The following is a 16283-nucleotide window of genomic DNA, read 5'->3' as shown; positions in this document are numbered from 1 at the left end:
ATCATGTTAGGGTTGTATACCGTATTCACAATCCTTAATTTAGTTTGTTATTGACGATGAATGATCTGAAAGGGTAATGGGATTTCAGATAATTGATTACCCATACGTCTTACAATGTTTAATACCTGAAGAATGCAATGGATTTCAATCGACGAAAGTGATGTTTATTTTTATGAGGTCTAATCAAAAGTTTCATGATATCACACATTATATATTCACAGAGCGAAAACTATATTGTTAAAACGTACATTTGTTATTAACACGACCAAATCTACACGATACCTTGAAAAATAATTTCATCATGTCAACCTCGCACAAGCAGTAATGTATTCACATTGTGCACGTTCTTTAGGTCAAAATATAGTTACATTTGGACGCAGACTTCTTGACGACTTCGGACTTGGCATAAATTGACTGCTGGGAGAATAAAGATCAGAGCTCTCTGATACAGGTATATGATTATCATTAGATAGATCAAGTTGACCGTGACGTAAAAAACCAAAGTAAATAATGGTTTATTTTACCTGCCACATTTTTGGATAAGAATCATTTTTTAACACAACTTGGGGCCAACGCATTAAAGTGACCTACAAACCACCAGCAATGATCGGGTGGCGGGTTGCTTGCAAGGATAGGATCGCTCAGCGGTTACCCATCCAAGCAACGGCCACATTCGACGTTGCTTGACATAGGGTCCGGTGATTATTTCAGTTAGTTCTAAATTCCAATGCTATGGATGCTCCCCATAATTTTGACTGTTGCCAAATAAATACTTAAAAACTAAGCTACTTGATCCCCTGACTCCAAAGGAGTTGGTGCAGACGATCATTTTTCTTACCTAAATTTTTAGCATTGGGTGAATCATCTTTTGATTAACTAATTCAATAAAATTGTATTAACTGGTGAAACTTCTCGGAAGTACTTGACTCTCGCCGTAGTGCAGGAGTAAGGTTGAGGTTCTCTAACTGAGAAGGCAGAGGTTCAATTGCCAGGAAGGTAATGAAATGTTTGCAAATGGGTTTGGGTAGTTTTCCATTACTTTAGTACTTTAAATTCAAAGGCTACTAGAATAGAAAGTACACCTTTAGAATACTTTAGTAAGCTGAGCAGCTTTAACTAAGTAAACTATCTTCTACCACAGGTAGCATCTTTCTGCAAGTAAAGTGGAACTTTAAATATGCACTAGATCAAGGATTGTGAAAAATGGGATACTAAATCCTTGGCATCGTCGAGAAGGTTGATGTATAACGTAGTTCAGAAATATTACATCATTTACCTGGTGACAGCGTAATACTCTGGGCCACCCTCCTCATTTTAAAGTAATGATTCATAAAATAACGATTTTTCGTTCAGTTACCTTAGGCTTTAGTGAGAGAATATTAATAAAGCTCATACTACTATACATATGATGTTATGGACTTATTGAAGAGGTTTTCCACGTTAACTTTGTAGTAAAAATTCACTCGTCATTCCATTCATTAGGATTTAAACAGTTCCATTCCTTCAATCATATTTTTAGATTTCAATTTTTTATTTTTAAAACGCATAGATCAGTAACCCGAATGCCAACAGTGAAAAAGTAAACTTTTTAAAAGTGCATTATATTTATTTTTTCGTGTGTTATAACGTCCCAGACTTTCTGACAAATTGATATTATAATTGTTGTATCATTATTTTCATACTGAGCACCAATTTTACAATACCATTACTTATTAAATTTTTATGCTAAATAAGTAATATTACAGAACATGAAAAATACAATAAAACACAATACATGTGCATAAAAATACAAGCAATAATAGTTTTTAGAATGTTTACGTCATATCATCATATTTTTAAATTAGCAAAGAAGAATGAAAGTTCCAGTAAGTAGCCAAACAACACTAGATAGTATTAAGACTAATCCAGAATATTTAAGGCAGGTACAAGAACTAAGCTAAGTAGCGAAGAGTGTAACACGAACACAATATATATTTTAAACAAAGAAACAGCTAAAAACAAGCAATAACCTGTATAGAATGTTAATAATACAAATAACAAAGAAAAGAAAAAAGATGCTTGATGGAAATGGTACAGTTTTATTGGAACATGCTTTAAGGGAAAGTCATCATATAAATTTTCAATCATCGATTGTAGTTGTTAAAGAATCTCAAAGTATCAAAAATGAAAGTGCATGTATGACAATTAAAAAATGAATGTAATTTTTCACATTTCAAAAACTTCAGAGATATATTCCTACCTTTAGAAAAGAAGAAATGTGGTCAAAAGCTATACATTCTCAACTGATTAACTGTTGGTATTTACTAGTAATATTATTAAATAATTAAATTTAAATAAATAATTTAAAAATAATTAAAATTAAAATAATAATTTAAATTTTAAACTGCTTTGTTTTAATTCCTCGTTTTTATACACGTTTTATTTTTATACTAACTGATGATGGCCTTACAGCTTTTGCTTAAAAACTTTTGAAATACATTTTGTAGAAATATTTAAAATATTTTTAATATAAAAAAACATTACAAACAAAATCTAATGTCAAGAAATACGTTTTATTTCATTTGTTACTTAAGCTCATGTGCAATTGAAAATTGTCAGTTACTCTACGGGACAGTTCTTATCAGTCAAGGGCACGCTTATGCAATCTATTGCACTGATAAGATAACTTGGCTTCTTCACAGCTGTAAAAATATTTGTATTGCTTTCAATTTTCAAATGTTTGCTGTACTGTTTTCAAACTTACTTGCACACTGTATCGACTGAATATTGTTTCAAACTATCTACAGGCATTATGAATAATATGCTGTGTTAAATCTAAAGAAATATGCAATAAATCACTTACACAATTATTGTGTTTAAGATTATTGTACACATGGCAAAGTAGTTGACTGTTCGGTGTTCATAGCATTTTAAGCATACATTCATAAAAAAATTTAAATTACACCATTGTGCAATTGGCACCAAAACCACCATTATTACAAAAACTGGACACTAGGCTTAGATTTAGCTACGATTTGAAAAACCACTTCTTCACAAGCTAGTAGAGAATCAAAAATTTTAAAAATATAATTAGATATACCATCTAAGAAAACGTATCTCTACCAAACCAAAGGTCATCAATAGAATAAAAATATTAAGAGCGGGAATAATTTATAAAGTTAACAAATAAAAAAGATTAGATGTAGTTATTATTATTACTACTATTAGAAAGGATGTAGTATATAGTGAAGATTTTGAGATTCTAAAATCTGAAGGAACTGACCTGGAATATCTGTTCAAAATACTAGAAAAGTTCGTAAACAATAAACGATTTCAACTTTACAAAAACTTAAAAAATACTAAACTATTCATACTGTGTTTTGAAGAATTAATTTTATGTACTACAATTTTATTTACTTATACCTACATCTACCACAACAACCCTGCGTGGTGCACAATCCAGTGGCCCGTAAGGATGAGTAAAATAAGGTTTAAAAAGGTAATCTGTTTCTCATAATAATTGCCATACCAACGAAATTGGTTCTTAAGATTTTTTAAAACATTATTCTTTATTTATCCTTTATTAGGATTCCATTAAACTTTGCTTTATTTAGGAAGTTCTTAACAAGCAAAGAAAGGTACAAGCGTCGACTTGTACGACTACCAGGATAAAACACTTTAGGTCGTTTGAAAATACTAAATGTGTTAAACCACTGTTTCTTTTCCATTTAGCATAGAGTATCCCGAAACTATTTTTAATATAAATTATAAGCTATCCGTGTTAACATGTATTAGTAATTGTTATTATTCATAAGCATTAAGGCACTAAAATCGAAATTTTTGACGTGAGAAACTCATAGATTTGAGTTCATAATTATAATTTAGTCATAACATTATACCCATATTAAAAGTGGAATCTCAGAAGCATGACCCACAGCTAACACATTGTGTAATCAATCTCGGGTTATGGAATTAGTTTCTAAATTTACATTTATAGATCTTCTCTAAATGCATGTTTTGGATATTTTTCACTGACAAACTGATAGGAATAACAAAAGAATATGTCACTTCCTGAAACTATAACTCGTGTATATAATGTAAAACTTCACATTTCTATCTTTTAATATTGGCTAAAATGCCTAAATTATCCATTTTTAATTCTTTAAATTTCACGTGGAGTGATAAAAGAACTATATTTTTCTGTATTTTGGAAAGATTCCAAAGCTATTAATTTAAAATAAAAATATTTTCTAAATCGAAAATTAACAACAACAACTTACTGCAAGCTTATCCTGGTGAAATAAAACATGCTTTACCTTTATTGCCTTTAATACGAAAAGGCTGGTTTAATTCAAGACTAATATGTTCCAACTTAGGTGTATGGGCGCATTTGTGTGCGTGGTTTAAGTCAATTAATTACAACCATATATAATTAAAAAACATAAATCTGTGCTAATAGTTTTTGACCCTTTATGATTGTGGCTAACTATCTCACAGTATCTAACACTTAGCCTATAATCTCCTTCGTTTAAATTTTGCATGATTTACAAATTACGAAATAAAACTATATTTCACTTCGTAACACATAATACATTTAGAATAATTCTTTAATGTGAAAGGAACAAAGCAGTGTGCAATAAACGATTCCCTTTTAACATATATAGATAAAATAAAAAGCGCCGGGTTGAAGAAACCTTTGTTGTATTAGCCGCGAATAAAAGTTGTTTACTTTGAAGTTTGAATCCACCGAATCGTGTTTGTCCGTGTCTACGCCGGAACACAAGATATACGTCGTAACTTTTTACACTCGACAGCAAACTTTGAGCAAACTCGGGCGAGTCTTCTTTCACTTTTCACCTGCCATGTTTTACATGCAGCTGAGATTTCTGGCAGTTTTCTGAAAAATAATAACTATACGTCACTCAGCGCAAACAACCTCTCGCAAACTTTTGTTTGTGTGAGATATTTACCTTGTTCAATATAATTTTAACTATTTTAATATCGAAAAACTTCGTCTAAAATATCTTATTCTGCACTTTTAACACGTCTTTGAAATAAGATTTTTTATTTTTCTCTTGAGAAACAATTTGTTAACATTGAATGAAAAATTACCCGGCGTATTAAAAAATAAACACGTTAGAAATAGTCCTAACTGTCCCATATAAGATGTTTGCTAGCAGTAAACTCGATGACATTAAATACTATATATAACCATTAAGCTTTATTTCAAATCTGAGCATTTGAGCACAGGATGTTTGTTTGACTTTGTGGACAGTAAATTAGACATGCATTTTTTATATTATTTTAAATTGAATTAAAATAATATACATGCCATCACATCATATCAGGGACATTTTCACAAGCTTCCATTGTCACATAATAAGATTTAAATAGTAGTTTTTACTATAACATTTAAGTTGGGGGACGCCGTGTTCAGGACCCAACGCCCAATAATATGTAATTTTCCACACATTTTATATATATATATATATATATATATATATATATATATATATATATATTATATATATATATACATTAATGTTTATGAACTCATAATGCTGTTTCAAAGCAATATTTTTCATAAACATTGGCAAAATGAGGTTATCACGTGAAACTTTCACGCTGAAACCCTGTAATGTTTCTTTATAACATTTGCAAATGTCAGACTGACCTTTCAAAATAATGATGTTATGCCTCAAAATATCCTAATGAGTTCCTTACACTTCTACATTTCCCCTTATTCCTGATTTCGCTATAAAACTATAAGAATATTTTTCCTCTTTCATAAGAGACCCGATTACGAATATGATAAAATAGAAGTTAATTTTTTTATTACATTATTTTTATATTTTATGTAGAATTATTAATTTTTACTATCTTATATCTGTTTTAGAGGTGTTTTAATCGATTCATGACAAAATATGAAATAATCCTACGAAAGTCAGAGCTATTGTATCAGTTAATTATGGTGACTTAGAAGTAATAAATCAAAGAAAAATACAGTTTAAAGTATGGTGTGTTGATTTATACACTTACAGTAAACTAACGTTAGTTAGCTAGGGGTTAAGACTTAGAGCTCTTTAACTAAGAGGTCTTGGATTTGACTTCCTGAAGAAGTCAGTAAAAATCTGCAAAGGTTTATGAACCATTAATCCTTATATATTTGCTATCATAAATCAAAATAATATTGACGATGAAGAATCAAAAAGTAAAAATAGTTGCAGTGTTAAAAAGTATAGTGTAGTATAGTAGTTAGTATAGTATAGCGTTAGTTTCTTTCATACTACAATAAATTGAAAGAATAATATCATTATGATTAAGTAATGTGTTGCAGAAAAAAAGAAAATTTCTATAATAATAAGCTACTAGGTATTATAATGTATACTATTATGTATTTACTAGTATCTGTCTGTGTGTTCATGTGTATGTTATATAATCACGTAAAAACTAATGGACAGTTTGTACTGAAATTTTACATGGAAATACATGGAAGATTAAAAGGCATTTTGATGTGTATTACATATATCTTTAAAATGGATTAAATCTCCCATAATTTTACTACCAATAATTAGGCCGTGAAAGAACATGAGGTTTAATATTGTTCTTTTGAGGTTGAAATCAATTTGACCGCTCCTTTCACTGTATTTTTGGGATGCCACCCTATTATATAGCTTGAGTATTATTATTTCTGCAAAAACAATATGTACCTATTATCTCTACAGGCCTAGCTCTTCGTCAGCCTTTCAATTCCTACACTTCCTTACTGGTTCAACAAATTTATAAATTTACCCACAGTTAGCCAGTCACTACTCACTGATTAATATATATATATATATATATATATATATATATATATATATATATATATAACTTAATATTAGTCTACTGTATTTCAAACACTGGCACCAAAGTAAACATTTTCTGTATAATACAATATAAATAAACCTTTTAACACTTTTTTTTACTTTTATTTTTGTTACTATGTACATTTCGAAATCTTTGATTTCATCTTCAGGTAAAATTAAATCAAAGATTTCGAAATGTACATAGTAACAAAAATAAAAGTTAAAAAAAAGTGTTAAAAGGTTTATTTATATTGTATTATACATATTTATAACACATTTTTCAAGGCTACATCTCTAAATATTTTCATCATTTTTTCTGCTTTATAAACTTATTCATTGACGTAGATCATTGTCAACAAATACAGATTAAAGGTAAACTTTAGAAAATGCACTAACATTTATATAGCAAAGCATATCCTGTATATTGAGGTATAACGTAGCTACGGTGGGAAGGGTTAATTTAATGTGAATTTAACGTTAAGCTCTGGTACAATTTCTATTATAGTAGGATTTGAAATATGACACTGTATCCTGGAATCTAGAGTAATTTTTTTCTGAAGAGTTCCAAAACATTCGGTGACGAAGAAATTCAAAATGAACTCCTTATATCAATTCGACCCAGGCTACAAAATATTGTGTAATTTAGTTGAATAGATATTCCCATTGTTTCGTCAGACATATTCCAGTTAATCATTTGTGCAAGATAAAACCAAATGGCTTCTTTGTGTCATTGTATTCAACAGTTTTGTCGGCGTGATTATATTCAAATGTTTTACAAATTGCATTACTCCAAATTCATAAATACTTTCTTCTTCATTCTATAAGACTCATAGATTACAAAATATAATGCAATCCAGGGCAAGAGATATTGTCACTGTCTCGCAAGACCTTCAGCGGAATTGACATTGAGTTCATTGTGAGACGGTACTACTGGCGAGTGTAATTATCCGTCTGTAAATTCTGAACTCAGGATGAAACAACTTGGCCAAATCATAAAATCAATATTCTTCCTGAAGTATTCGATCAATGTACCTACTGCGGGAGATGACTGTTGGCGTTGGTGAGGCTCCCTAAGTGCCAAGTAATCGTATCACATGACGACGAGGATAGATTACAATCCTTGAAACGTTGTGTTATATGCTTAGTAATTTATAACGGGGACAAGAGATAACAACTACCTAAATTCATGTTATCCTTTCAAACTTTCTATCATCAGTAATAAACTTTGAACAAGGAATCCTATCATTATTGTACTTACATAAATCAAAACAGAATTATTGTCCACTACATTTCTTTTCAGCTAAGAAAGTTCGTAGTACCAAATGGTTTTTGTTTCTCCTACCACAGTGTATTTTATAATATAGTACATTATTTATAACTTTTAATCCACAAACTAAAACAATAAATCTGTAGCATATATGTTATTGGTAACGACACCACAATTGTAGACCACGCCCACAGTAACATAAAGAGGTCCTTTGGTTTTTTTGGCATTTTCCTGTTAAACTTAAAAATTAACGCATTCAATGCGGTGAACACAACGTAGGTATGAATATTCCAGGTGTCCTAAAGTTAGTACACGATCTATATCACAGTAAAAATAATAAGGGTGCTTTCGGGATTCTGTTATTCCTAAAAGAGTATATATAGTAAAATGAGTACTTGTTAGAAATTCAATATTTTAAATGCCAGGTAGCTGTCGATTCTATTCAGAAAGTCATTATTATTCATGAAAATATTATGCTATGGTATAAACTAAATTTACGTAATAATATAGTTTATACCAAGTATTCTACTAGTATTGTTGATATTTTTTTAACGAGTGTGACGGGATATTTTAAAAATTAATATTTATTTTATGCTGTTATATACGCGATTCAGTAATTAAATGGCTAAATTAATATATTTAGATTCACAGTTAGTCCGAATCAGTGCACCAATTCGTACCAATGTTCTCTCTCAAATTGGCAAATTAGTGACGTCATAGATTTTAGTGTGTTTCTCAGTATGTGAGAGTCGCTTATGCGGAGAGCATTGAATAAATTTCCTTGTAATTACTGAAGTTGAAATAAAGATATTTCACTTCAGTCAGATATATACGTAAACATGACACTTGGAGATTGCAAAAAAAGCGATACTCTTAATACAAGGTAAGAGTACACTGCACCACGTGTCGCTTAACAGGTTTCGCTGAAACCGCTTGCAAAATATCCAATCTGTAGCTTATATAGGTCAGTTATATTCTGTTAAATAGACATGCAGACATTAATACCGAAAAGAAATTTATACAACCTCGTCAGAAAAAAAAAGAAATTGAATTGAGTTGTGACAGCGTAGCTTAATGAGCTTCAATGACACTCAAATTCAATGATTGAACATGCACATAATAGAACTTTTATTTATAAATGAAGACAAGCATAATTTGAAATCTACAGATGAAATCTTTCTTGAGATTTACTCCCACATGATAGATTCACTATTTATTCATTAAGTTAGGTTTCATAGTAGTGTTACAATAATCAAAGATCCGTTGAAGTAGAAAGGGTATTACAACGCAAGAGTGCGCTGAAAACACATCTTGAACATGACTTTCCGTTGTAATAATTTGTTTTTTTTTGTACGGTATGAATCACCTAATGTGTTACACGTTTAAATCTCAGATGACTGTACTAAGCAACTACAGACTTTCTCAAGATATATTGTCACATGATACCATCACATTTTCGTTCATTAAATTAGGTTTTATAACAGTGTTTCAACAAAAAATGTCTAAACATCAAGTCAGCAGAAAGTGACCTTACAGGTACATGTGTTACGTTATTTAGGATACACGTGTTAATATGCAACATGTTTAATTCTTAATGAATGTGCAGTTAAAATTCCGTATGGTTGTGGTCACTTTGTTTACACATTTATTTGTTCAGTCATCTTCTCGTTTTTACCATGGTTACCCATCAGAACAATTTTAAAATATTTGGTAAGCCTCAGCCAAATCCCATGGTGTATCATCCTCATTTAACACATAGATTCTTATAAAAAAGATAAAGCCACCTAGTCTATAGGTCATTTTGTTTTCGAGATATCACGTGGGCAGACGGACGAATGAAATAGATAGACAGACGTATGAAATTTTTCCAGCCAATTCAGCAAATAGTTACATTTTTAATTAGACTCGATAATAGGAATTAATGCCATGTGTATGTGATTGAATAGCGTGAGGTAGAAAAAGAATTGTACAGTCAATGAATTTCTGAAATGTAGAAAAAAGTAACTAAATACACTGAACCGTATTTCAACATTTGCAACTGAGAAATAAAAAAATCGAGTCAGTTTTATAACGAGAGGAAAATCCCCAAGGTGTAGGAACCGACGGCTATATAACTCAAACGCTTCAGCACTATTAGAGGAGCGAGAACGTAAATTTCTCCCAGAGAGAAGAAGGTAAGAACGCTCTTGCATTCATGGACCCGTGAAATGTTGATAGGTCAGAGCGTTGGCCGCAGAGAGCCAGCTTACTTCACTTTCTGTGAAATAGTTTCTCTAGACATCACAGTTGATATCCTCTGTTCTCCTAGTTGTAATGTTCTCCTGATACTACACATTTGTATCACATCTTATTATCTTATTATTACAATGGGTGAGTTTCTACAGAGAATACAGCTTTGAGATTTTTTTTAAACATGATTTTAGTATACGAGTATATCAAGCAATGATACTAACAGCAAACCGTACAATTTTAACCAATTGTAACATCAAGGACTATTAATATTGACAATTGATAATTTGAATTAATACAAGAATTTCGGTTATTAGCCATAAAATTATTCATTTTATTTCATTACTTTCCAACATGAACAACCGACCAAGATTGGCTAAGAACCACATAAAAAGAGTGGTAATTATTCTTTAAAATTCAACGCATTATTTATTTTCGTTTAATCAGAACAAAATCAGTTGTTACAGTGTTATGATATCCTTATACGCTGTGTAAAAGGAAACTTTATTGACAGGTTAAAGTAATAATTGCATTCCATTAGATCCTAATTATTTTAAACTAAGGTAATATTAGTTTTATTAACATGGAGACTCACGCAGCTCAACCTTTGTTTGTAAAATTGCTTTAAACAAGACGGATTTCCACGTGATCTATTTTAATCATCAGCAGTTTCCAGAATAAATATTCAAACCAATTCTCCTCTAAGGTACTAGTATTAAAATTCATGCTAATAAACATCAATTTTACGTTCTTCATTATCATTTTATAATTTATATTAATAGTAAAATACGTTTACGATACATAAACGAATGTGGTGAATTGTCACCCCTGATTAAAAAATGGATTAGATATATTTCCGACACATTGAACTTTGTTGGTTCAAATTGGATTTACAAAATTATATTTAATTTTAAAACATAACATTTTTTTAATCATGCCAGAACTAATATAACTGGCCACATCGAGTGTGTAAGAAGTTATATACTATTTATTATCTTACAGGTGGATTCCACGTTTCCAATGTTGGATATTTAACTTTTCACTTCAATATCGTGTATTGATGTAAACTCAACTATGTTATTCTCAGAAAATATAAATAAGTTACCTGTCTAAAGCCAAAATATTTACTAAATTTATTACATGCAAAGTTTGGGAAACTCAAATTGGATTCCCATTGTCACGTTTCATTGTTAGAATTATCCATTATTACTCTAGGGAAAAGCCAATTTGCCCTTTACAAGCATGAAACTCTTTTTACTCCCGAAACAGTAGATAAATCTTTCTTAAGAAAGAAATTGATCATTAACCACGCTAGTTTTATTGGAGGTCAAAAAGAAAAGTAAAAAACTTAAAAAAGTATTAAATAATCTTTTCTCAGAATGTACTTGTCCCTGTAGGGTACCATTAAACTTCGATCGTCGGACACTTAGCTATAGAGGTAAGGGCTGATATTAAATTCCACAAATTAGTTACTCACTATTCTACAATTAATAATAATAACTTGACTAATTTACTATCAATTAACTGTATTAAAAATAGTATCATAAATGTGTAAATTATATTTTTAAATTCTCTGTAGTATTAACTTGTTTAGTGACGTAAATAATTGTCGTCAAACATAGGTGAGAGTTACACCAGAAAATGGAGACCTTTTATATATAAAAGTATATATTGTAAGGTATGTATGGTGGGAAGGGTTGATTTAATGTGAATTTATTTGGGTTTAGCTGCAGTTCAGATTTCTCTTAGTTCAGCGTCTAAAGTTATCACAGATTCCTGCAAGCTAGAGTCAGGTTCAACTGAAGAGATCCAAAAAATAGTTGACGACGAGGATGCTCAAAATGAACTCTATACATCACTTCCACATCAGAGACATACAGTCCAAAAAATATAGGGTACAATGAGGAAAGAGCTATTCTCATTGTCTCATTAAGTGTACAATTGAGTTCACTACGAATTATCTTTATCAGGACGTCGCCTAAGGTACATAGGGTTAAAGCCTTTAGCGTCCTCCTTTACACGCCATTGGTTCTAATAGAACACCTATCTCGGCAGAAGATATTTTAATAGTTTGTGATCTCCCATGATCTTCCAATTGTACTAAAACTTCTTGCACACGTGGTGTCAAAAACGAAATGAACAAATATGGTTTTTAGTTTCAATATGATGGAAATCTATAAATATTACATTTTTAATTTAATAAAAGATTAGGTTTCAGCATAAACATTAGGATGAATAAAATGTATGTGTTATTATAAATATAAATATACCATTATTTCCTGAATCTTATCCAACCATAATCCAATATGACCGATAGTGATCAACATGGTTCTATATCAAAGGCTACAAGTTTTACTCCAGTTTGTCATTATCAAATTTTCTGAAAAAAAAAACATTTCATGATTATTTCCAAAATGTCTCTAATTATGTTTGCTGTGATATTGATTACATAAATTTTTTGAATTTTTTAATCTCTAGGTTAAAACTTTTATCCGTAGTAATTACGTCAATAATTAAAGCACAATTTTCCATTATTTTATAAATTATTATAGTCTTTGTTGTTTTTTATACTCATTAAACTCTTCTAATTGATGAACTTACCATGAACAAACATTCACAACAGTATTGAAAATTGTTGCGTCACTTATTACGTCATATTATGCATTACTTATTACATCTGTAAGTTAATTAACACTCACGACACTCATAAAAGGTGCAACAGTAATAATTGTATCTCTACTTGTATTATTGTTCGTACGCATTACAGCAATTATCCCACGTACTTTTACAATGTATGGTCACGATGTTTTAATTACTGTGTAATAAATTTTAATATTATTGTTTGTTGTTGAATATAGCTGTTACTCCAGCAAAGAAAATTATCAACATAGTAACCATATCTCACAAAAATAGTCATGGTTACCATATTGTACCATAGTTCTAATTATTTATGCTGAATCGCGGTAGGAAGTAGGCTCTTGTTAACTAGACGCGGTGCGTGGACATTGTTTGTTCAGTTAGACCGGTCAATCAGCTGATCGAGCTACGGTGATACGTTCCGACCCGGCTCGCTGGAGAGAGAGAGGGAGTCAGTCGAGTCTTGGAGTTTCCACGAGAAGGTGTACCGGTCCAGTTAAGAAGCTGAAGTTCTTTCTCTAACCCTATAGTTGGGATTTAGAGTAATTATTTTATCGCGTGTAAATTCAATTTCATGTATTTAATTTCTTTAGTGCGTTTTAGTTTCCGATCTGCCTCCGTAATCTTCAAAGTAGTAAGTCCCGTACCAGCGTTTAGTAATATCTTTTATTTTTATAATACTGTAATTAAAATTTCTAAAGTTTCCCTTGTTTCAGAGTCTGAAAATTTAATTCAATTTTTTTGAAGTATTGTGAATTAAATTTTGGTGATAAAGTAAATATCAAGTTTTGTGTTATATTAATTTTGAGTATTTTGAGAAGAGAAACTTTTTATTTTGTTTTGTTAATTTAAACCATTTTTGGAGAAGTATAAAATTTTTAGTTTAATTGAAATTTTAATTCCTTTTTATCAGACTCTTAATTAGATTTGTTCGATTGAGTGACATTTTGAAGAAAATCGAATTACAAGTTTGTAAACTTTGTTAACTTTTTGGTGAACTTAAATTTCGGAATAAATCAAGTATTTCCGAAAAGTTGTTCTAATTTATAAAGTATTAGCTCCATACAAATTCAATATATGTACTATAATAACGGTACAATATAATATAATTGAGTGAGTGAGTGAGTGTGTATGTGTAACCTTTCAAGCCTCTATGACACTTCTACCAACAGTTATGGGCTTATATGACACACAGGTAGACAGACAGACACAATTTAAGAAGGCTTTGTTCCGACATTCCAAATACATAATATGATAACCGAGACCATTTATGTGCGCTGACATTTAAATGTTGAACAGTTTCTTAATATATACTTAATTGTGGGAGACCATGACGGCAACGATAAAATCCCAGAGTAAAATATGTATTTTTATTACTTGAGTAACATTGTATCAAATGGTATTAAATTGGTAATATGCAATAATAAACAGAATAGAGCATATTTTTACACATTAATTCATTCATGAAAACAGTTCAAGTTTACAGGCCAAATTTTAATTTCTAATCTTTAAAATTTCCCAACGGCTCATTTTGAACTCGTTATCATAAAGGAGTTTTACACTAAGTGGCGCTTCATTTTTAATTGCTTCAGTGTTGGTGGTTTCAGATCATTTATTATTATTTTAAATTATATATCTTGGCTTAAAAAAATTTTCCAAGGAAATAAATATTGATGTTTTTACATTTTTATGGCATGCTCAGATTGGCTGAAATTCAATTTATTTTTTTATTTTATTGTTACCAACATGTTTACCCAAAAGAACTATGAAACACTTTTCACTAATGCTCAACAAAACCCCCAGAAGTGAATGCACCAACTCAGTAATAATAAAAATTAAACATGCCAAAGTTGGTTTTTATTGCATAAACACTCATTATTCAACATTTATTTGATATAACGTGCAATGGAATTTCTTTCCTTATAATATTCGAGAAATTTTGACGTAATTTTTTAGGCACCACTAGACTTCCTTAGCGGTTAAACAGGGTAAATATAAACAAATAATTATTATAATACAAGTAATAAAATATTAAAATTTGTGAATAATCGAAAATAAATTCCTGTGTGAAATAATAATTATCCAAATATTATTAGATATTCAGTGCTTGAAGACAATTCGTATTCAAGAAGTTTTGTACAATCCTACAAATTTGGATCAGTATTTATTTTATGTTGTAAAGAAAACCTCTTCATCCACCTGTTTATTTCTCTCTTCGGTAACTTTCAGTTGAGGTCGCAATAAAAGTAGTTTACGGCTTTTAGTGGAATTGCTTAAAAAATAAATCGACAGTTTACTGCCATTGGACGCACTGTTAAAAATCCAGTCGAATATTTTTTTACAGTTGGCAGACCTACCGAATTTAACGAATGGCAGCTTAATTCCATTGATGGAACAGTCAAAATATCAAATATATGACTTTAGAAGGATTTCCAACAATATCAAATCGATTATCAGCCAACGTCGGAAAACCACTTTATAACCCGTAGTTTGTTTACAGGTCTTTATTGTTAGCCTTTTATTGCATTAGTATCACAAAGGGTAGTTCAATCATACGTGCAAGATGTGTTGAGGAGCGGAGGATCATTCCTGTTATTTCTGGGGTTAAATGTATAATTTATGACTGTGTTTGTGTAAGTATTTAAATTACTGGCGCAAGAATTTTTTTTATTATTTAGTGAGACTAATGTATCTGTAAAAGACTTTATTATCATTCATATTGTATTTTTAGTGGCTATCTATTTCTTGGTAACAAAGAAATCGTTTTTCATATAATTATATAAAGTAGTGCAGTGGCATATCTAGATTTTTAGTTTGGAGAAAACTAAAACATGAACCCATAATTCAAGTGAAGCAGATTGATGATGTTTTATTTGAATACATATTAGGTATTGAAAGGTTTCGCATGCTTAAATACATTAGAACATAACTTTAAGATTTTGATAGGAGTGACAGTGAAGAAGCCCCCTGGCACTTCAGTGTTTTTTACACGGAATGTTTCATGTATTTAGGACGTACCGTACTTTGTATGTTCTAACCTTTACACTACTTGTTAAGTTATGAACTGTTACATAACGCATCTTGAAAATTCTTGCCTTTATGTATCGGTACTGCACCGCACTGATAGTTAGGAAAGGAAAACGTCCAACGAGATAGTATGTACCCCGTAACAGAATAGAATTTCAGAGGGTCAGATCACAAATATCCTAGAGAGCGACATATAGTATCTAAAACTACACAAAACTTTTAATAGTTTCATGTGGACTAACAAAAATACTTTTATATTTATTTCATAAAACTGATTATTTAAGAATAAGCAAAGC

Source organism: Homalodisca vitripennis, unplaced genomic scaffold (assembly GCF_021130785.1).
Source record: "Homalodisca vitripennis isolate AUS2020 unplaced genomic scaffold, UT_GWSS_2.1 ScUCBcl_2749;HRSCAF=7813, whole genome shotgun sequence".
Lineage (NCBI taxonomy): Eukaryota > Metazoa > Arthropoda > Insecta > Hemiptera > Cicadellidae > Homalodisca > Homalodisca vitripennis.
The sequence above is the reverse complement of the archived record's forward strand: the minus strand, read 5'-3'. Positions refer to the sequence as shown.